This window comes from Notamacropus eugenii, chromosome 1 (genome assembly GCF_028372415.1).
Source record: "Notamacropus eugenii isolate mMacEug1 chromosome 1, mMacEug1.pri_v2, whole genome shotgun sequence".
NCBI classification, from domain to species: Eukaryota; Metazoa; Chordata; class Mammalia; order Diprotodontia; family Macropodidae; genus Notamacropus; species Notamacropus eugenii.
In genome coordinates, this window is record NC_092872.1 from 387,080,228 (window position 1) to 387,102,508 (window position 22,281).

The following is a 22,281-nucleotide window of genomic DNA, read 5'->3' on the forward strand; positions in this document are numbered from 1 at the left end:
CTCCCTTATCCCTCAAGGCTTCACGTTCCCCCTGCAGTTCCATGGAGCAAGCCTAATGAGGCTGTTGACTGACCTAAAGGGACCCCAAAGACTCGAACTCCTTTGTAATAGCTCCACATTGAGCCCCAAAGCTGCCCAGGTCAGTTACAAAAAATAAGACCCACATTTTCATCCCTTCTTTGCCAGCCCCTCATTTCTCGTAATTTGGTTCTGTGGTTGTGACAGAAAAGTCAGTGGGGAGAAGGGTTCTCATCTCTCTTTCCCTTGCTTTACTCTTGCTGTTTTCTTTTTTTCTTTCTCTCTTTTCTTTCTTTCTCTTTCTTCCTCTCCCTTTCTTTTTCTTTCTCTCCTTTTCCTTCCTTCTTTTTTCTTCCTACCTTTCTTTCCTTTCCTTCTTTCTTTCCTTCCTTCTCTCTTTTCTTCCTCCTTTCCTTACTCCCTTCCTTCTTTTATTCTTTCATCCTTTCTTCTTTCTTTCTTCCCTCCCTTCCTCCCTCTCTCTCCCTTTCCTTCCTTCCTTCCTTCTTTCTTTTTCTTTCTTTCTCTTCTGTTTTTCTCTCTTGCTAATCAGCTGCTGGATTCCTACCTGTGTAATTCTGTCCATTTTTCTACAAAAATTTTCTCTCTGAAATTGGTGTTCATAAGGGTGGGACCAGTCTTGTGTAATGGCAAAGGAGATGGCTATCTACATGATATGATTTGAAGGTTACAAACATTTACTCTCAGATTCATCTCTTATAAATGCCTAAAATTCCAACTTTAGTGATTAGTTTCCTTGTGTTAGGCATGCGCTCATCAGGCATGTTTTTAGAAGCAAATCTTCCCAGCAGGGGAGTCAGACATAAAGTTTAATAACTTGGGGGAATTAGTTTATCAATTTGCTTTCTTTCTTGACAGGAGAGACCAGGATGATATAAAAACAGTGGATTCTTCGCAGTCGGTGGAGGTGGGAGAAGAAGGTCGCTGAAAAGACCACAGGATGGTAGGGCTATAGATTTAGATCTGGAAAGGACATTAGAGGCCATTTAATCCAGCCCAGGAGAGGCTTGAGAACTGGAAACTAACATTGTGAACTTCATAATTTGGGCAATGGCTTGCTTGTTCTGCATCCCAGATTGGACCTAGACAGGAGGGTCAGTAAAACAGACCATTTTAACCATTCGTCTCCTTAGGTTCCATACCGTGGATCAGATCTCTAACCCTCTTATGGCCTTCTGTGATACCTAGACAGGAAGTGACTTATTCCAGGTCATAATGATAGTTTGTGGCAGACCTAAGACTATATTGTCAGATGCTCTGATTCTTAGGCCAGGATTCTTTCCACTACATGAGCCTAGGACCAGGCTGTTGTTTGCTTGGCTTACACTGGATTCTGTGATCTTGCGGAATGGCTCTGGCATGCAGTCTTTATCTGTCTTAACCTTGTGCCACCACATTCTTGCTGCAGTACACCATGTTCCTGGTGCAGGCTTGCAGGTCTCTTGTAGAGAATCAGGATGAAACACATTGTCTTTAATGTGACGCAAGAGGGAAATCTCTCTGCAAGCTTTCAAAACTGTTGGCAGGGCCTTCTGAAACTCTAGCTGTGGGACAGAGTCTCTAACTGGATTTGTCATTCAGTCTCAGGGACTCTCTTATGCCCAAGTGGGTGTAAGGTGATCCTAGTGAGTCTACTTCCACATCAAGCAGGGCCAGGAATCACCTGCCAAGTTCTAATGTCATCCTGGTCTACAATCAATGCTTATGGGCCCAGTCTCTCTACCTTCCATCCCTGCAATAGCAGGCAGAATAAAAAAGGTAATGAGTTAATAGCTGTTGTCCTAGGATCATAGTTTACTATGACTTTTGCTCATAATTTTTATCACTCTAACTTTTTGGGACCTTCCACTCTGGGAAATATGTCTAGAGTATCTGCCCACTCTTGGTTTTAATGGATCTCACTGATCTTGTTCCCTTAACTGTCTTTGGGTGGATAGTACCTATAGACACCTCCTTTCTGACTGGTCTCTCCTGGCCATCCCTGTCCCATTGTGGGCACACCCCTGACACCAGTGGGGTAGTTGAGTTCCAGGTGGAGGACTTCTGATGACTTGTAAGAGGAGCACTGAGTTCTGGCCATCTTCTGTCCAGTGCAGACAAAGAATCCAAGAGATTTGTCTGACCTCTTTGCTGTCAACCAGGATGTGAAGAATACATCCTGGTCCCAAATGGTCTATTTCTCAGCACTTTCAATCTATCCTTTATACAACTGCCAAATAATATTCCTAAAGCATATTTTTCACCAAATTCTTTTCATATTCAAAAACTATTCTAGGTTTCCTATTGCCTATAGGATAAAATACAAACTCCTTAGGTCAGTTCTTAAGATACTCTACAATCTATCTTCAACCTGCCTTTCCAACTTTTATTCACATAACTCCCCTTGGCACTAGATCCCAGTCAGGCTGAACTGCCAGCTGTTCAACACACTATCCCCTGCCTCCAGGCTTAGAAAGCATCCTCTCTCATTTCTGTTTTTTCAGAACCAGTCTTTCTCTTCCTTTAGTGCTCAGTTTGAGTGTTACCTCATCTGTGAAGTCTTCTCTAATCCCTATTGGAAAAAAATTCTTTGTCTCCTTAGACTTTCCTAGAGTACTCTGAGTCACCTTTGTCCTTATCACACTCTACCTTATATTATGCTTTTCTGTATACAAAGCATATCCCCTTCCTTTTCTCAGAAGAACATGTGCTTTTTGAGATCAGAGTTCATGCTGTTTCTTATCTTGTACAATGTCTTGTATATAGTAGGTAATGGATAAGTATTTGTTGAATTAAATTTTCTAGCCTCACAAAAGATTCTATATCTCTCAAAAAATATCTCTTGTGGAAGAAACAATATATGATGACTTCATTAGGCATGGTTTACTACCCTTATCTATACCTACCCCTTTAATAGAAAAAGACCATCATATTGCTATGGAACTATCCCACCACTTACTTGAAGGTCCAGGACTTTCCAAGGAGCACATGGAAAAATAATCACAATCCAGGTTTCCATCGTAATACTCCACCTGAATTAGGCTATATTTCCAACTCAATGCTCAAACATACATTTCCAGTCTTATTGTGCATTCCTTCTCTTCACACACTCTGTGGTCCATCCAAATTGGTCTCTTTGTAGGATATTCCATTTCTCATCTCTGTGTCTTTGCGCAAGCTGTACCCCATGCCTGTGATGTTGTCCTTTCTCATCTCTACCTTTTAGCATCTCCAGTTTCCTACAGAGATCTCTTTGTTCCAGTGCCATATTCTCCATGGAGTCTTTCCTGATTTCCACAGCATCATTTTGCATGCCCGTCTGCACACACACACACACACACACACACACACACACACACACACACACACACACACACACCCCTTGTATTTATTTGGAATATATGAGTATATGTATATGCTTTCTCTTCTGATGGAACATAAGCTCTCTGAGGGCAGGGAATGTTTTATTTTTATTTTATGTCCTCAGTGCCTATCACAGTGTCTGGTACAAAGTAGGTGCTTAATAAGTAATGATAATGATGATGATGATGATGATGAGACTTCATATTTACAAAGTACTTTCATGTTTGCAAAGCACTTATTTATTGTCTCATTATATCCTCACAACTATCCTGTGAGGGAGGTGCTATTATGTTCAATGATTACTTGATTATTGAAATACTATTAGAAGACCATGGCAAATAATTTCCCTTTGTTTTCCTGTCTCCCCTTGTGTCCCAACCTGCTAGATCTGTCTGATTTTAAGTCATCAAATGAGATGATGTATGTAAAGTATTTTGCAAATATTAAGGTACAACATGAATGTCAATCATTATTATTTCCATGACTTTATAGACTCATAGAATAGTAGAGTTGAATGAGACAGAGCCAGAGACAATCTAGTGCAGATTCCTCACTTTACAAATAGGGAAACTGAAGCCGAGAGAAATGAAATGACTTCCTAATATTACACAGCTTAGAAGAGAAACAGCGTAGATCCAATCCCCATCTTCCTGATTCCAAGTACAGCATTCTTTCTTTCTTTTTTTTTCATTTATTTTTTATTTTTAACACAGTTTATAACAGATAAAGCAATTCAAACTTTTGGTCAGGTGATACATCTTTTTAAATAATTTACAATATGGACCACAAAAGAAATGATTTTTTTTTAAACATAAGTCAACTGAGACACAGATAATATTTATGTTGCTAACTTCACAATCTCTTGATCTAATTGTCTCCTCAGTATTACTAAGAATAAAAAGACCCTAACTTAATGTTGTTGGTCTAAAGTCCTATGCCTAATAGCATTCTTTCTTACTACTCCACAATCCCATCCTTATACTATATTGCCTTATCCTTGATCACAAAATCCTACAATTTCAGAGTTGAGGGGGACCCCAGAGATCACAAAATCAATACAAAACTGTGGGAATCCCCTCATAACATCTCTGACAAGTGACGTTATAACCCTAACGCTCATCGATTCTTTGTTTGAGCACTGCTAGGGATGGTAGTCTATCAATTTCTGGGGCAGCCCATTTTATGTTTGGACTACTGTAATTATTAAGGAATATTCCTGATATCAAACCTGAATCTGTATGTTGGCCACTTGTACTCATTGCTCCTAGTTCTGCTCTCTCAGAGGCAACTAGTTGGCACAGTGAATATAGTACTGGACCTGGAGTCAGGAAGACCTGAGTTCAAATCCTTTCCCAGGTACTTACTAGCTATATAACCCTAGGTAAGTCACTTAACCTCTGTCTATCTTAGTTTCCTCAACTGTAAGATGGGAATAATGATAGCACCTATATCCCAGGGTTGTGGTAAGGTTCAAATGAGATAATATTTGAATAGTGCTTAGCACAGTGCCCCTGCACATAGTAGGTGCTTCATGAATATTCTCTTCTTTCCTTCTAGGCTCAAGAAGAAATTGGACTCATTCAATTGAGAAATATGAGAGCATGACAGATTTAAAAATTCTTGATGGTAGCTCTCATGTCCCTCCTCCCCAGTCTTATCCAGGGTAAACATCCCAAATTCATTATCTTATTTCCATTCCCTTCACCACCCTAGTTTCCCTCTTTCTGACCACAACCATGCATCACCATTAAGGAACACCCAGCTCTTGCCCTAGGATAAGGGCCCTTACAATGGAATGAAATCTGGGTTTCAGAAGGGATGTGTTCTTTGCTGGGCTGAGATGCAAAGCGCAGTGTGGCCTTCCCACCTGTTCCCTGGCTTTCCGGACTCATGTGCTGCTCTCATAAAGACCACAAGCAATTACACTGGTCCCTACAAAGTAGATGTGGCACATGGTAGTGTAAAATTATGGAATTTGGGATTTTAATGAGCTCAGGTGCTATACAAAAGAACTTTTTCTCTCTTTCCATAAAATTATATAGCTTTGGAATTGGGGCTTTATATAGCCTGGACCAAGACATTTTATTTAAAGAAAAGTAACCAGAAAAAAAAAGAACAAACACAATTATATGCAGATTTGTTCATAAATCAGGGGCTGCAGCAGCTGCAAGGCACATGTTGCAAATCCAGAGCATGTTGCTGGACCTTGAAAGATAAACATGAACCTGTTTCCAAAGAGGAAAATCTGTTCACAGCAAGGAGCTGACCCTGTTCTTTAAACAAAGATCACTTCGAGCCAGCCTGTTGTGCGGCTGCCATGTGTTTACACTCAGTGTTGAGGGTAGGGTGTGGAAGGGTCCAAAGAACAAGGCACAGTTTGCCTATGGTGTAAAGGAACCAATGGAAGGAGCAGACAGTAGGTAGAACATGACCCATCCACCCAACTATCAAGGGCCCAATTAGCCGGGGTCATTGGTAGTAGGCCAGATTTTTTGTATGTATTTTTAGATGCTTGAGATCCCTTGCCCTGGAGCCAAATACTGTAGAAAAAACATAACTGCACTTCGCAGTAGGTAGAGCATCTCTGAGAATTAGGTTGCTTTAAGCACACGTGTGTATCCTGTAGGCACTTTGTAAGTGCTTGGAAGCTCGGTGCTGTGGATGGATGTGGGAGCAAACTGTTGTAGAAAGAAGAAAAAGGGGCCAATGGGAAGCCTTTTGCCTTGAGATTTCTGTGCTTATGGCCTCGGCAATTCTTGTAGTTGGCCATAGGGAATAGAATGGGGATTGAGTCCTATTGTTTCCTTGGCCCTGGTCTCCCCAGAAGGGGGAAGTGGTGACCCACTGGCTGACCTTTTTTCTTCATTATGGGAAACCAGGATGCAGAGCCCTGGGCAAACTTCATTCTGCCAGATTGGTGGAAAAGGATGGGCCCTCTAGGTAAGGAAGGGGATTTTTTTTCTGCCATGGGAACAGTTAATTAACCAGGACTAATGGTGCCCCCAGTGCCTGAAGCACACGTGGCTGACCCCCTTTCTGTTGCTCCCTAAGGAAACGGGGGGCTTCCAGGGAAAGTCTTCAAATACCTGCCAATTGCAGTCTTTTTTACTGGTTCTTTCTGGAGCCAAGTAAGGCTAAGGGCTCATTTGACTAGAACAGACAGCATGAAAAGACATTAGCTAATCACAGGTTAAAAGAATTGTATGGTTTTGCTCTCCTAAAGATTTTAGCCTTTGTACACATCCTCAGAGCATCAGCTGGGCTAACAAAAACTAAGAGAACTGTCTGAGCTCAGATGACTTCCTCAAACTGGGAAAATTTAAATGTTCCCAGTGGCATGACTATTTGTCCTTCCAGATGACTACCATTCAATTCATCACCCACAATATTCTAAAAGAAAACCACACACACACACACACACACACACACACACACTCACACACACACACACACACACACTCACACACATACTCAAGAGTGATGCATTATTATTAATAAATGAACAAGGCTATTTGTTATTTATTATTTAAGCCCTCAATACTATCTGTCCAGAGTGATACATGAAATATGGATAAGTAATTTATTTATTAGGAAAATAATGATTTTTAACATTTTTTATTTTTTTGTACAGCATAGCCTTCTGTGACCCAAACCCAGCAAGAGCTTTACCATATACAAATCCAATGCCTTGTACTTTTAGAGTCTTTCAGAACATTGTAACTGACAACCTTTTTAACATAAGTACATTGAGCAAATAATTTATAGAAGTATTCTGGGAATATTTTAGGGTGTTTTATTACCACTTCTGAAAGCTATGGCATGTTATTGATTTTGGTATATTAATATAACCTAAAAGTGGGGGCACATGCTCAGCTCCTAATCCAAATCAGCTTTGATGGCCACCAATATATTTTACTGAGGGAAGCCTTGAACTAAGTAGCAGAGGTTAACAATTACACATCATAGCCAAAAGTTTAAGATAATGAATTTCACTCATTATGACCTCCCACTTTGGGAACTTAAACAATTTTTTCCCCTCACATGGTGCTCCATCCAAATTTCTCCAGTAATCATTTGTCAGAACAAGCTCACTTTCCTGGAGCATATCCCTCTTGCCACCTCCCTGGGAAATCACAAAGACAGGATTCTGTTATAAAGATTGTGGGAACACAAGCTTTAGACTTGAAAAGGGCCTTAGAAATCCCCTAGTTTAACTTTCTCATTTTACAGCGGAATAGAATTCTTGAAAAGCTAAATGACTTACCCTTATTGCCATGCAGGTAGTAATTAGATAAACTGGGATTTGAATCCATAACTTTTGACTCCAAATAGCATACTCTTCACACTTTCAGGGCTTCTCAACCTGGTGTCCATGAACTTGTCTTTTGTTTTAAAGAGGTGTTTTGGAAGTTTTATTTCAATATAACTGGTTTCCTTAGGAATCTCATATATTTTGTTTTATACTCTTAAAATCATTAGTTTGAAAGGAAGACTATAGATTATACTAGACTTCCAAAAGGGTCTAAGACAAAAAAAAGGTTTGGAATTCCTGTACTATATACCATGGAAGGAAAAAATCCACCATTTCCCCCCAAATGTGGAGGAAATTATAGTTTCTCTTTGAGTGAATTCAGTGTCATAAAATTATAAAAAAAATTAGAGCTGTAAACAAACTCAGTAGTTATCTAGTCTAATCTCATTTCATATATAAAGAAACTGAGGTCCAGAGAGGAAAAATAATTCTCTTTAAGAAAGACAACAAGCATGGATACAATACCTTGTCACATGGAAAGTATTTCCTTGTATGTGATATATTCTAGACTTTCACATGATTACTATTTAACTCTTCTCCATTCCTCCCCCCACAAAGAAGTAATTGAACCAAGTTATTCATAGATGGGGATCAATGGTATATTTACGTGCTGGTCTTCTTAGAACCCCTCCAATGTTGACTGTGTCTACTTTTGTCATCTTTGCCAGTTTGCTAGATTTGAGGTGAAATCTCAAGAGTTATTTTAATTTGCATGATTCATAATTTGTGATTTGGAGTAATCTTTCAAATGGTTGTTGTTAGTTTATAATTCTTTATTAAAAAAACTTCATATCCTTTGAGCATTTATCTATTGGGGAATAACTTTTGGTCTTATAAATTATCATTTATTCCATGTATATCTTGGATTTATCATACTCTTATCAGAGATATTTAGTACAAATATTTTTCCTTAGACAATAAGATTCTTTCTTATCTTAGGTGCACTGATTGCATTAACACAAAAGCATTTTAATTGCATGTAGTTAAACTTGTCTTTTTTTCTGTCTTATGATCTCTTCTTTAGTGTAGAACTCTCCCTCTACACATAGTTCTGAAAGGTATCTCAATTCGCCTCTAAATTTTTATGATGTATCCATTTACAATTACATTACATCTCCATTTGCAAGGTTTCATGATATATGGTGGGAGATGTTAGTCTAAACCTAATTTCTGCCTGCTTTCCAATTTTCTAAGCAGATGATGTTAGTCCTCCCACTAAGCAGATTATGTTCTCAGTTTCATTGCTCAATTGATCTATCTATAAACAATTTTTATTAATTGATAAATATTTATTAAGCACCTACTATGTGCCAGGTGCTTTGCTAAGTTCTGGAAAATGATCATGCATTGATTAGTTTATTCCAATTCTAGATTATTTAGTCTGTTACTTTGATCAACATTTCTATTTTTTAACCAGTACCAAATAATTTCTGATGATTTCTGATCTATAATGTAGTTGAAAGTCTCAAAGTACAATTCCTCCTTAATTCTTGCTTTTCCCCTTATCATTTCCCTATATATTTTAGATCTTTCCCAATTGAATTTATTATCATTTTGTCTAGTCCATGCCCTATTTTACAGAAATGAAAAGAGGCAAAGTGTTAGATACCTAGTAAATGCCTGAACTTGAATTATCTCTAAATCTTTTGATTCTATGATCATTGTTCTTTTTCCAATATATCTCTCCCTTTTTGGTGCATGCCACAAGATGTTGCACATAGTAGGAACTTGTTAAGGCTTTATCAAATTGAATTCAGCCTCTTTTAGTCTCAATCCATATGTTTGCTTAAGGCTTGAATGATCATCATATCCTTCTGTTCATTAAACACCCATATCCTTCAGGTGGAATACACATTAAGAGAAGCAGCAGGATACAATGGAAACTATCCTGGAGTCTACTGAATTATGTGAGTTCATATCTCAGTTCTATTACTTGCTACTCGTGTGACCTTGGGCAAGTTCCTTTACTTTTGGTGTAATATTCAATTTATTTAATTCAATGCGTAAAATGAAGGGGTTGGAATGAATGACATTCAAGATGGCTCCTTTGACCTCTCAGTTTCTTATCCTATGATCCAATCTTATTTTCCTGCTTCCCAAATAGAAACCTTCAGCTCCAGCCAGCTCAGGTTTCTCTTCTTTCCTCTGCAGGCACTATACCCATTCCTGCCTTTATTAGATCTTCATTGATACTGAAAGGCCCCCTTTCCTTCTCTCTGGAATCCATAAAGTCTGACTTTGAAACCTCCTTTGACTCTTCTAGACCACACTGATCTTCCCCTTTTCTGAACTCTAATATCACTTATTGCTGATACCAAAATCTTTGGTGTTTAATTATGCACTGTCTAGAGAGCCAGGCTTGGAGTCAGAAAAATCCAAGTTCACATCTGGCCTCAGACACTTAATAGCAATGTGATCTTGGGCAGCTCATTTAACCTTTGCTTACCTCAGTTTCCTTATCAATAAAATCAGAATAATATTAGCATCTACCTCCCAGGATTGTGAGAATTAAATGACATAATAATTGTAAAGCACTAAGCATAGTTTCTGGAACATAGTAAACCCTATGTTAGCTGTTATTAATATGAGATCTTTGACGGCTGGGGTCATTGTCTTATATCTCTCTATATCACTCTCAGCCTCTGTCTCATTGCTAGGCAAACAGGTATTTAACACATTTGGATTTAAATGATAGGCCAAGATCCCAAAATAGTCATTCACAACAATGTAATGTCAGATATTTTCAAAACAGTGATTGATTGGCTTCCCTGGCCACCAGTACTTTCTTTTCCCTCTTCCCTTCTGTGGGGACCAAATTTGCCCAATCTATAACAAAAGAAACTCAGGTAGAGCTCTCAGTCAATAGCACTTATTAGGATCCACAGTCCCTTCTAATGAAGTGTACTCCAGATTTTCCTCATGATCTGAGATGTCTTCTCCTTCCAAGGCTTTCGTTTTTATAGTGCTTGATACCCAGATGATACAAATGAGGCAAAGTAAAATCTCATTGGTTGACAGACCTATATCTTGACTTTCCAGGAAACCTTCAGCTCATGCTTAGGATAGATTAGCTAGTAGAAGATATCCAAATTCAGGCAGAGCTGATGGTTTTTCGTTGTTCCAATGGTGGGCAATAGATTGGGGGGATAGATTTGAGGGCAGCTCCTGCAGACAAGATCATCCATTCGTTAAGTATTCATAGGACCTGTTGGCCAAGTGCCATAGGGCTCTTTTCCTAGTAAAGGGATAACAAGGGTGGAGGTACAATTCAAAAATAGCTGGCAGAACTTTCCATGCCATTGAGTTACTTCCTGCCACACTGGGATTTCTCATTTACTCATTAGGCACTGGTTAAGCAAGTAGATTCACCAGATTGATTAACTGTTTATCAGTAGACAAATACAATAATAATAATTGTTGCTCCTATGGAATCAGAGCCAACTGAATAATAGTAATTGGAAATAAACCAGGGCTCTAAATAAAATAAGTGTCTAAATTAATCCTTTCCCATACTTCTCTTTTTTTCTTCCTTCTTTGCCTTCTTCCTTCCTCCCTCCCTCCTTCCCTCTCTCTCTCCTTCTTTCCCTTCCTTCCTCGTTGCCTCTTTCTTTCCCTCCTTCCCTTCCTCTCTCCCTCCCTCAATTTGAGGATGAAATTAGCGTATTTTGTTTAGGGTTTATCAGGGCTTCGAAACAGATTTTGTAAGTGTCTATCCTCCTCTTTCCAGCAATGAACATTTATTAAATGCCTACTATGTGCAAGGTTTTGAGGGCCATTAGGCTCCTTTCATGTGGCAAAGCACCCGGTGCTGATTCTATTCCAGCTGAGATTTACAAGGTAGGGGACCATTGCTCATATAAAAACTGACTGAAATTTTCCAGGTTATATGGCAAGAGGAGGTTATCCCCCAGGAGTTCAAGGATGCCTCTATTGTCCACCTCTATAAAGGTAAAGGGAATAGATTGTCCTGCGAAAATCACAGGGGAGGAGGGTCTCTCTCTTAGTCATTGCTGGCAAAATTCTTGCTAGAGTCCTCCTTAATAGGCTGATCCTTCACCTGGAAGATGGTCATGTACCTGAGAGCCACTGTGGCTTCAGAAAGGGCCAAGGAACTGTTGATATGGTGTTTGCTGCCTGACAACTGCAGGAGAAATGCCAGGAGCAGAACAGAGGTCTGTACACAACATTTGTGGGTCTGACCAAGGTCTTTGACACTGTTATCATGAGGGCTATGGAAAATTATGTCAAAATTTGGTTGCATGGAGAACTTCACCAGTATTGTACATCAATTTCATGGTGGCATGTTTGCCTGGATTCTGGATAATGGACAATGCTCTCGTGCCTTCTCAGTCACCAATGGTTCTGTGGATAGATTTCAGGGGGGATCTATGAACTTTAATTGGAAAAAATTGCATCTTTATTTTGATATAATTGGTTTTCTTTGTAATCCTATGTATTTATTTAGGCATTTAAAAACCTTCTGAGAAAGTGACCATACGCTTCTCCAGATTGCCAAAGGGATCTATGGCTCAAAAAAGTTTTAGCAATTCCTGATATAGAGGTTTCATGATATTCATCTTTATTAGGTTCAAATTCTGCTATTCCATTTTCATCTCTTCAAAAACTCTGAATGACAACCTTTGTTTTTTTTTTGGAAGGGGGAATACATTTGGATCAGATTTTGGAAGGCCTTGAATATATTTATTTGGTGGAGGGGAGGGGAACTGCTGAAACTCCTAGATAAGGTAACACATTGAAATGGTGCAAACAAACTGACCTTCTTTCAGTTCCTCATTTATGAATTTCATCTCCCATCTCCATGCCTTTGCTCAGTTCATCAAGTCTTAAATGCACTCCCTTCCCATCCCTGCCTCTTAGACTCCCTAAATTCCCAGAAAGCTCAGCTCAAGAGCCTCTTCCTGCAAGAAGCCTTTCCTGATCCAGTCTTTCCCCAAATTACATTTGTATATGTTTTTGTATAAGCTTATATATTCAGTCAGTCACTTTTTAGTCATGTCTGACTCTCTGTGATCCCATTTGGGTTTTCTTGGTAAAGATACTGGAGAGGTTTATCATTTTCTTCTTATTTGACAGATGAGGAAACTGAGGCAAACAGGGTTAAGTGACTTGCCCAAGGTCACACATGTCGTAAGTGTCTGAGGCCAGACTTGAACTCAGGAAGATGAGTTTTCCTGATTCTAGGCCCAGTACTCTACCTACTGTGTCACTTAGCTGCCCAATACTTATATGTACAATTATTGTTTCCCCTGACAGATTGGAAGTTCTTTGAGGGTAGGTATTGCTTTGCTTTTGCCTCTGTATCCCCTAGTGCCTGAAACAATGACTAGTACATTGTAGGTGCTTAACTATTGCTTGTTGGCTTATTGAAAGGAGTTTTAAGAGGACTGTAATGTGCAAGATAGACTGGAAGAGGAAGGTAGGGAGACAGGGGTCAGGTAAATGATCCAGGGGACTTTTTTTTTTTTTTTTTAGTAACCTAGAAACCCTTGCTTATTTCAGAAGGAAATGCATCATACTACTGTACTGTTGATGGAACTGTGAATGGATTGGTCCAGATAGTCTAGAAACTGATTTGGAATTATGCCCCCAAAGTGAGTAAACTGTGCATTCCCTTTGATCCAGTAATATTACTACATGGTCCATGCTCTAAAGAGATCAAAGAAAGAGGAAAAATGAGTGAAGAAGGCAGAAATGGGAGAGAACAATTTATCCGGTAATAGCAACATTGTAAAGAGAAAACAACTTTGACAGACTTGAGAACTCTGATCAATGCGGTGTTATCACTGCATTGATAACAACAGTGTTATCACTGTTAACCCCAATTCCAGTGACTAAAGATGAAATGACCCACTCACCTTCTGCCAGAGAGGTGATGCACTCAAGATACAGAATGAGATATCTCTTTGGACAATGGACGATGGAGCTTGCTTTGCTTAACTATGGATATTTGTTGTGAGGGATTTTTGTTGTTGTTGCTAAGTTGAATTGGGGAATGGCAGGAGGGTATGTGTAGAGTAAATAGAGAAAATAAATGCTAGCCAATTGAAAAAATAATTTTAAAAAATTTAACAAGAAGGAAATGTACCCAACTCTCAGTTATCTTTCACTCAGGGGTAGGAGTAGGGGTCAAGACACATAAAGCTTGAGTGATAAAAGTTTTAAATAATGCTGAAATCTTATTTTTAGTTCTAGGTTCCTCTGAACCAAACATCATACCCCAATTACCTGTGAAATACAAAGGGGCTAAGATGAGTTTCGGTCATGTTTGTTTTCCTTCTAGCATACATACTAGGGATATTTCTGCTTTTGACTTTATTTGATACCTAATGGTAGACAGGGCCACAGAGCAACACAGAATATAAGTAGTGGACTTTCTTTTTTGTACAAATCATTCTCTAGTCTGAATGTCTTTACTTTAGTGAATGGAGTAACCTTTTCCTTTCCTTTTTATTTTTTGGTGGCAATCAGGGTTAAGTGACTTACCCACGGTTACACAGCTAGTAATGTCTGAGGCTGGATTTGAACTCAGGTCCTCCTGGCTTCAGGTTTGTTGTGCCATTGTGCTACCTAGCTGCGCCCACCCCCCCCCTCCCCCCTTTCCCTTCTTCATCTGACTTCATGAAGTGGAGTGTGATTGGTCCAAAGGGGGAAACCAGGGGGAGAGGAGTCAGTAATGGGAGCACAACATATTTTAAGGCAGGCCTGAATCTGCTGTTGTATTATTTTATTTTTTTAAAATGAGCTTAAACTAAATACCATATTAAAAAAAACATTAAGTAATATGTGAAAGGGAAAATGTCCATCTTGTATTTCATCTTAGCCATTTAAAAATATATCTTAATCCCTTTTTCCTGCTTTTCTGCCACATACTTCAGAAGGGGAAATGTGATGTAAAATTCTGAGCTTCTTCAGAAGAAAGTTTGCAGTAATATTCTTTTTCTTAAAAGCCAAGCTATAGGGGTAATAAGCCTGGTCATCTTTCATCTTTTGAAATTCTTTCATTCCCTCTATTTGCTCAAATTGTACTGGTCCTCTCGTGCCCATCTTAAATCATCTTCTCCTTCATGAATTCTCCCCTGATAATGTGTGATGTAGTAGGAAGGACTTTGAACTAGACATCAGGAGGAAAGGAAACAGGAATTTATTATGTACGTACTATGTGCCAAGCACTATGCTAGGCATTTTATAAGTATTTCATTTGACATTCATAACCTTGGGAGGTAGGTGCTATTATTATCTCCACTTTACGGTTAAGGATACTGAGGCAAACAGTGGCTAAGTCACTTGTTTAGCGTCCCACTACCTGAGGCCACAGTTAAACTGAGGTTTCCCTGATCCTAGGCTTGGTGATTTGTCCACTGAGCAATCTGGCTGCGTCAGGAGTCCTTGTGTTCTAGCTCTGGTTCTGTTACTAACAAGTTGGGCAACGCTAAGATGCTCTGAATCTCAATTTCCTTATCTGTGAAATGTCGGCCACATGACATCCAATTTGCCTTCTAGTTTTAAAATTCCATGACCCCATTTCTAGTCTACAAATAGTCACTTTCTTTCCTGAAAACTTATAACTCTGATTGCTCATTCTTTACATTCTGGAGCCTGATTTATGTACAATTTAGCATGGGGCTCTGTGCTATCTCATTCTGTCCTCTGGTTAGGTCTGCCCACCTAGACCATAAAGACAAGACCTGTACTTGTGTATTTTGCCATTCTGCTTAGCACAGTGCTAGGCACATAATGGGATTTTAGTAAAGACACATGAATGGATTTTGAGCAGTACAATTGGCAGTCATAAGGACTGCCTTACTATTGAAAAAGGAAAAGAAGAAGGGAAAACATAAAGAAAATCAGTAGAGAGAAGAAATGAATGTATGATGTTAATGACTGGTAGGCTTAGGTATGTGGGTAGTAGGAGAAATACATTAGGGTGAACTCATTTGCAGCTGCTCCCAATAATTTCAGATAATGAAAAATTCTAATAACTGGTCTTTAGATGTGGGTGATTTCACTGTAGATGTCTTATTTCCATGGAATGAGTTGAGAATTCTAGTAGCAGATAATCAATAGAGTCTTGTTATCTGTGCTCAAAGAGCACCTAGAAGGGAAAATGAAGAGACTTGAAAGGATGAAATGTTCATTAAAATAAATAGAAGAAGGAATTCAATATAATGACCAAGGACCTGAAACAGAGGGAATTCCTGACCTACACTGGAAGGTTGGAGAGTGGAAGAAGGTGACCCAAGGAGGAAAGGGAAGAGGAAGGAACATTGAGTACTTAGAGATAAGTAAGAGGTACGACACTATTTTCAAAAAGGTGCTGGACCCTCTAAGGAAGAGGCAGCTATTTGTCCTCCAAGGAATAATGACGTGGATTGATAGGTGCTACCAGATGAAAGATCATCCAGTAAAGGTCAGAGGCAGAAGAGATGAGGAGTAGTGGTTGGTCATTTCTTGCTAACAGGTTCTGGGGCAGCTATTTGTTGACCTGACATTAATGTCAGAGAGGTGTGCTATCTTCCTGTACAAAAAGTCCTACTATGAAAATTTTGGTGTAACTGGAACCTTTTTATTTTTTACCTTCTGGAGGTATATAATTAGTAATGGTATCTCTGGGTCAAATAATGTATGGATCTTTTAGTTATTTAATTCCAAAATGCTTTCCAAAATGGTTGGCTCAATTTTTAGTTCCGCTAGCAATATAATACCACTTTTATTTCTACCTTTATTGATTTCCACCAAAATGATCACCACCATTCCTCCTCAGGCTAGCTTTAGGATTTTTTCTCATATGATTTTCTTTTCTTACTATAAAATATGATACCTAGTAACAGTTTGGTTAAATGGTTAGGTAGCTGATCTAGGTACTGACTCCAATGTAATTAAGACCTGGGTTAAGGTCCCCAACCCACTTCATGGGTATAGGGAACTGTTGATGAGGAAAATTACTCTACCTATTAAGATTGGTATATACTTGGCAACATGTGGTCTTAGAGAGTTGCCTTGGGGCTCTGAGTGATTTGACCAGCGATTTGATCAAAGTCATCCAGCCAGTCAATACATATTTATTAAGCCCCTACTATGTGTAGGCACTGTACTAAGCACTGGGGATACAAAAAAAAGTGGTCAAAGATAGTTCTTGCCCTTAAGGAGCTCATAGTCCAAAATGGGAAGACAATAAACAAGCAAATATGTACAAACAACTAAATACAGGATAAATAGAAAATAGTTAAGAGAACAAACAGCATTAGATTTAAGAGGGGTTGGGAAAGGCTTCTTGTAGGAGATGAGATTTTAGGTGGGACTTAAAGGGGATACCTCAGAGCTGAGAGAAGGACTCTCTTATTCATGGAATAGCAAAGAGACTGGTGTTGTTGGATCAAAGAGTACTTGAGTGGGGAGAAGCAAGGTGTAAGAACAGTGGAAAGGCAGAATAGATCTAGGATGTGAAGGACTTTGATTACTAAATGGAGGTTTTTGCATTTGATCCTGGAGGTGATAAGCAAGCCCAGAAGTATTGAGTTATGGAATGATATGTTTGGACCTGTGCTTTAGGAAAGTCACTTTGGTGGCTAAATGGAGGATGGATGGAGTGGGGAGACATTTGAGGCAGGCAGACTCACTAGCAGGCTATTTTAACGATCTAAGTGTGAGGGAATGAGTACCTGTACCAGAATCGCAGCAATGGCAGAGGAGAGAAGGAGACATTTGTTATAGCAAAGGAAGGAGAGGGGGGATGATGATGAGGTTAACTTCAGACGTGTGAGTTGAAGAACCTTCTGAAATTTGGCACATATGATGATGGTTACCCACTTCTGGTGGTCCACGTACGTGCAAATAAAAAGTAACAAAAAAAAAGTGTTGCTAAAGAATTTGATGTCTTGATCTCAGAACTGCCCCTCCTCCTCCACCTCTATTGACTTGGATTTTCAGAAAAGCTAAACTGAAAGACTCTAACTAAATCTGTGCAGTGGATAGAGCCCCAGTCCTGAGTTCAAATTTTACCTCAGACACTTATTAGCTGCGTGACCCTGGACAAGTCATTTAACCCTGTTTGCCTCAGTTTTATAATCTGTCAAATGAGCTGGAAAAGGAAATGGCACAAGACTCCACTATCTTTGCCAAGAAAACCCCAAATGGGGTCAAAAGAGTCAGACATGACTGAACAACAGAAAACATCCAAAAGAACCTACTCTAGATAAAGGAGAAAGATTGGATTTAAAATCTCATCAGGCTGCTGTAACTGAAGGATGTCAAGGGCTTCAGAAGAGAAAGGCAGCTTTGGAAGGTGAACCAAGGATTAATGATACAATGATATCCTGGAGATGGATTTGGATTCTTGTACCATGGATTAAAATAAAGGAATAGTGGCCTTTTGGCCAGAGAAGGCATTACCTAACAAGGATTGGTTAAAAAAATGCAAATCCAATTATAAAAGCCTTAACCTAAAAAGAAAGAACCATGGAAGAAACTGACTACATAAAGAGAGAAAGCAGATACTAAAAAGGATATATATTATGTAGGAAAAAACTCATAGTAGAAACACTATGGAATTCATAGGAGACAAAACCCAAGAAAGGAGCCAACTATAAAATCCACGGCCACAAATATTTACATACATACACATAGTATGGGAAACAATCCAGGAGAACTAGAGGTTTTTATGCACAGAGGAAAATTTGACTTCATAGGGATCACTGAGACTTGATGGGATCCAAATCCAGCCATGAACGGATTATACCAACTCTCTAAGACTGTACATTGCAGAGTATATATTAATCTGCATAGATAGGGTGATTTTCCTCATTCCTCATCAATAGTTCCCTAAACCCATGAAATCATAAAAGTGACATTATATTGTTAATGGAACTGAGAATTGAGCCAACCATTCTGAAAAGCATTTTGGAATTATACCGAGAAAGTGACTGAAAGGTTCACACGAATTAGACCCAGAGACACTGCTACCAGTTATGTACCTCAAGGGGGCCAAAAATAAAAAGAAAAGACCCCCTTTAGCAAAATATTCATAGTAGGACTTTTGTACTAGCAAAGAATTGTAAACAAAGTAGAAGTCTTTCAGTTGGGGAATGACTAGACAGAATGCTGTCCATGAATGTGATGGAAGATTACTACTTTTTGATCTCCAATTAGATGACAAAAAAGGAAATGAGTGCATGATAGCATTGCTGCGTGAACTGGTTCAGTCATTCTGGAAAGCAGTTTGAAACAATGCTCAGAAAGTTACCAAACTGGGCATGCTCTTTGAGTCAGCTATAGCACTGCTAGTCCTATACCCCAAAGGCATCAAAAAGAAAGAAGAAAAGGAGACATATGTACGAAAATGTTTGTAGCAGTTCTTTTTGTAGTACGTAAACAAGTAATGAGGTAAGGGGGTACCCATTAATTAGAGAATGACTATACAAATTATGACATATAAATGTAGCAGAATACTATTGTGCCATAAGAAATTATGAAGGGTATGTTTCAGAGAAACCTGAAAAGACTTGTAGGAACTTCTGCAGAGGGAAATGAACAGGACCAGGAGCATATTTTATAAAATAATAATAATAATATTAAAACAAACAACTTTGGAATTTGTAAGATATTTGATGAATACAATGATTCCATAGGACCAACAATGAAACATGCTACCCATCTCCTGGTAGGTGATGAACTCAGAGAGCAGAATGAGAAGCATGTTTAAGATATAATTGAAGAGAAATTTGTTTTGTTTGCATGCATATTTGTTAAAAAAGATATTGTCTTTTTCCTTTCCTTTTTCATTTTGATAGTGAAGAAAAAAGTGATTTTTAAAAAATTGATTTGTTTAAAGAAATAACATTTAATTGAAAAATAATTTCTGATAGAGAAATAAAGTAAATCTAGAATGACATGCACATTAGATTTTAGGAGAATGATTTTTAAGGATGTAGAGAAAGGATAAGTAGGATTGGATGGACTAAAATTCTATAGGGAAAGTCATTTCAGGAGGATCATGAAATTCTTAACAAGGAAATTCTAAAGACATAAAGAACAATTTCCAATGAGGATGAATATAAGGAATTCTAAGAAATCAATATGGCCACAAAGGCAACTCACACCCTAAATTAGATGGGGGAAGGGGGAAGACAAGTATAGAAGGTGGAAACAAATAATCAGATTACAAAGGATGAATGCAAAAGCAGTTCTGGTAAGATTGGTGCCAAGAGCTCTAAAGTTCAAATGAATTCTAGCTGCTGAGGAAATCTAAGGATGATAATAGAACAAAAATACTTGTGTAACTATATTGGGGAGAAAAGGAGGACCAGAGAAAGAGAAGATTGCTGCTCAGTATAAATGAGACATAGATAGTGGACACTGAAGAGTAAGAAGAGTTGAAACTCTTCAACTCATATTTTACTTCTGATTTTTTTTTATGAAGAAAGTGATCTTTGTTTGAACTGGAAGGGAACCAACAAAAAAGGCTAATGGAGTGTTGAAGCCCAAGATATGTGGCTGAAAAGTACTAAGATGGATCCTAGATGCCCTTGATAAGTTTAAGTCACTGGGACTAGATGAAATAAATTTCAGAGTACAAACAGAACTTTTAGGTTTGATTGTTGAGATTACAGAGGATGGGAGAGGTGTCTCAGAAAAGGACAAATGTCTTTTTTTTTTTCTAATAAGGGAGGAGAGTAGAGTCTGACTGTTAACTATAGAGCTTTCAGTTTGACCTTAGACATTGGCAAAATCCTAGAATGTGTTATTTAAAGAGATGATTGGTGAACACCAAGGAAAGGAATGTGTGACACACAAAGAGCCAGCATGGATTCATTCAATTCAGATCATTGTAGGATAACCTTGTTTTCTTTTTCTTTCTTTCTTTTTTTGACAGTGTTGCTCAATTATGTGATTAAGGCAATAGATACAGATTTTAGGAGAGCATTTGATAAATTTTCATGTAGCTTCCTTATTTGTCCACTTTCTTCTCTTTCCCCTCTCTAATTCATCCTCTACATAACTGCTTAAGTGATTTTCATAAAGAATAGGTCTGACCATGTCATGCCCTTATTCAGCAAACTCCAATAGTCTCCTATTGCTTTGAGGATCAAATATAAGTTCTTTTGTTTGTCATTTAAAGACTTTCATAACCTTTCCCCAAATCATCTTTCATGCCCTATTATATACTACTCCAGTTCCTGTCCTTCATGGTCCAGTCAGGATGACTTTTCTCACCCATAATGCTCCTTCCTTCATCTCTGTGCCTTTTCATTGGCTGTCCTGTATGCCCTGAATACATTCTGAGCATCCTTTGTGCCTTTAAAACTCAGCTTAAGCGTCACTTACATAGAGGCTTGTCTTCTCCTAAGTCACCAATGTCATTGCCCACAAATTACCTTGTGTTTATTTTCTATATACTTATATACGTACATGCCTTCTTGAGAGACTCTGAGGTCCTTGAGGTCATGTTTGTTTCTGTTTCCTCAGGGCACAGTACATTGCTTAGCATATAGTAAGTGCTTAAAATACTTGTTAATTGGTTGTTGTGGGTAACATGGAGAAACTGGGGCTAGAAAACACTGTATTTGGGTGGATTGAGAACTAGTTGAATAGTCATACCTCATAAGCAGTCTTTAATGATTCAGTGTCAGTTTAGAATAAGTTTCTAGTAGTATTTCCTCAGGGATCTGTCCTTGCCCCTGCAACGACATAGATAAAGAAATGCTTATCACCTCTGCAGGTGAGACCAAGCTAGGAAGGATAGCTACCATGGTGGATGACAAACTCAGTCTCTCAAAAGATCTCAATAGAATACATTGGGTTAAGACTGTGAGATTTAACAGGCACAAATGTAAAGTCTTTAGTGGGTTTAAATAATCATTATTATAAGCATAAAATGGAAAGGGCATTATTAGATTAGAATTTCTGTGAAAAGATATCAAACTGAACAGCAAGTTCAATTCTAGTTCCACAAGTGGAATAGATTATGTTGAGAGGTGGTAGACTGGTTCCCCTTTCATTAGGGTCTTCAAACAAAGCCTGGATGACCACTTGGGGATGTTGTAGAGGAAATACTTCAAGTACAACCAGCATGCAATGATCTCTGAGGTCCCTCCCAACTTTGAGAGTCTGTGATTATTTCCAAGAGGAACAAAGTGTAGGGTCTATGACCCTAAAATTATAAGTCATAATTTTCTTAATATCTGTGAACCTAAAATTATGAGCATATTTTATTCTTAGAATTTTCTGGGTAATGAATGACCAGTCACATTTATACTTACTGAGAATGAAATATTACTATTACTACTTGCTAACTAAATGTCTCATTTTAGTAAACAATAGGGAAATTTTTATACTGGGCCAAAATTACATTAGGTAATAAGGAAGACAGACAGTTGGGTAGTGGAAGATATTCTAGTGTAGTGGGAATAACATAGGATAGTAACTTCACCTTCCTAAGTCTCAGTCTCTCCATCTCTGAAGGGTGCTATGTCCTGCTTGCCTACCTCATAGCTGGTTCTAATAATAAGGAAAATGTTTTCTAAACTGTGAGGCTCAATTTATAAAATGTCTTATATACTGTGAGGCTCAGT

At 38.5% G+C, this 22,281-nt stretch overlaps 1 long non-coding RNA gene across 1 annotated transcript in view; it reads left to right on the plus strand.

Annotated features, from left to right (window-relative positions):
* The first annotated feature begins 835 nt into the window (after nucleotides 1-835).
* Nucleotides 836-22,281, plus strand: part of LOC140518573 (uncharacterized) — a 229,979-nt gene continuing 208,533 nt past the window's right edge. Inside the window, exon 1 of the long non-coding RNA XR_011971955.1 lies at nucleotides 836-1,797. This is a non-coding gene — a long non-coding RNA (uncharacterized lncRNA). The remainder of the gene's footprint in view (nucleotides 1,798-22,281) is intronic.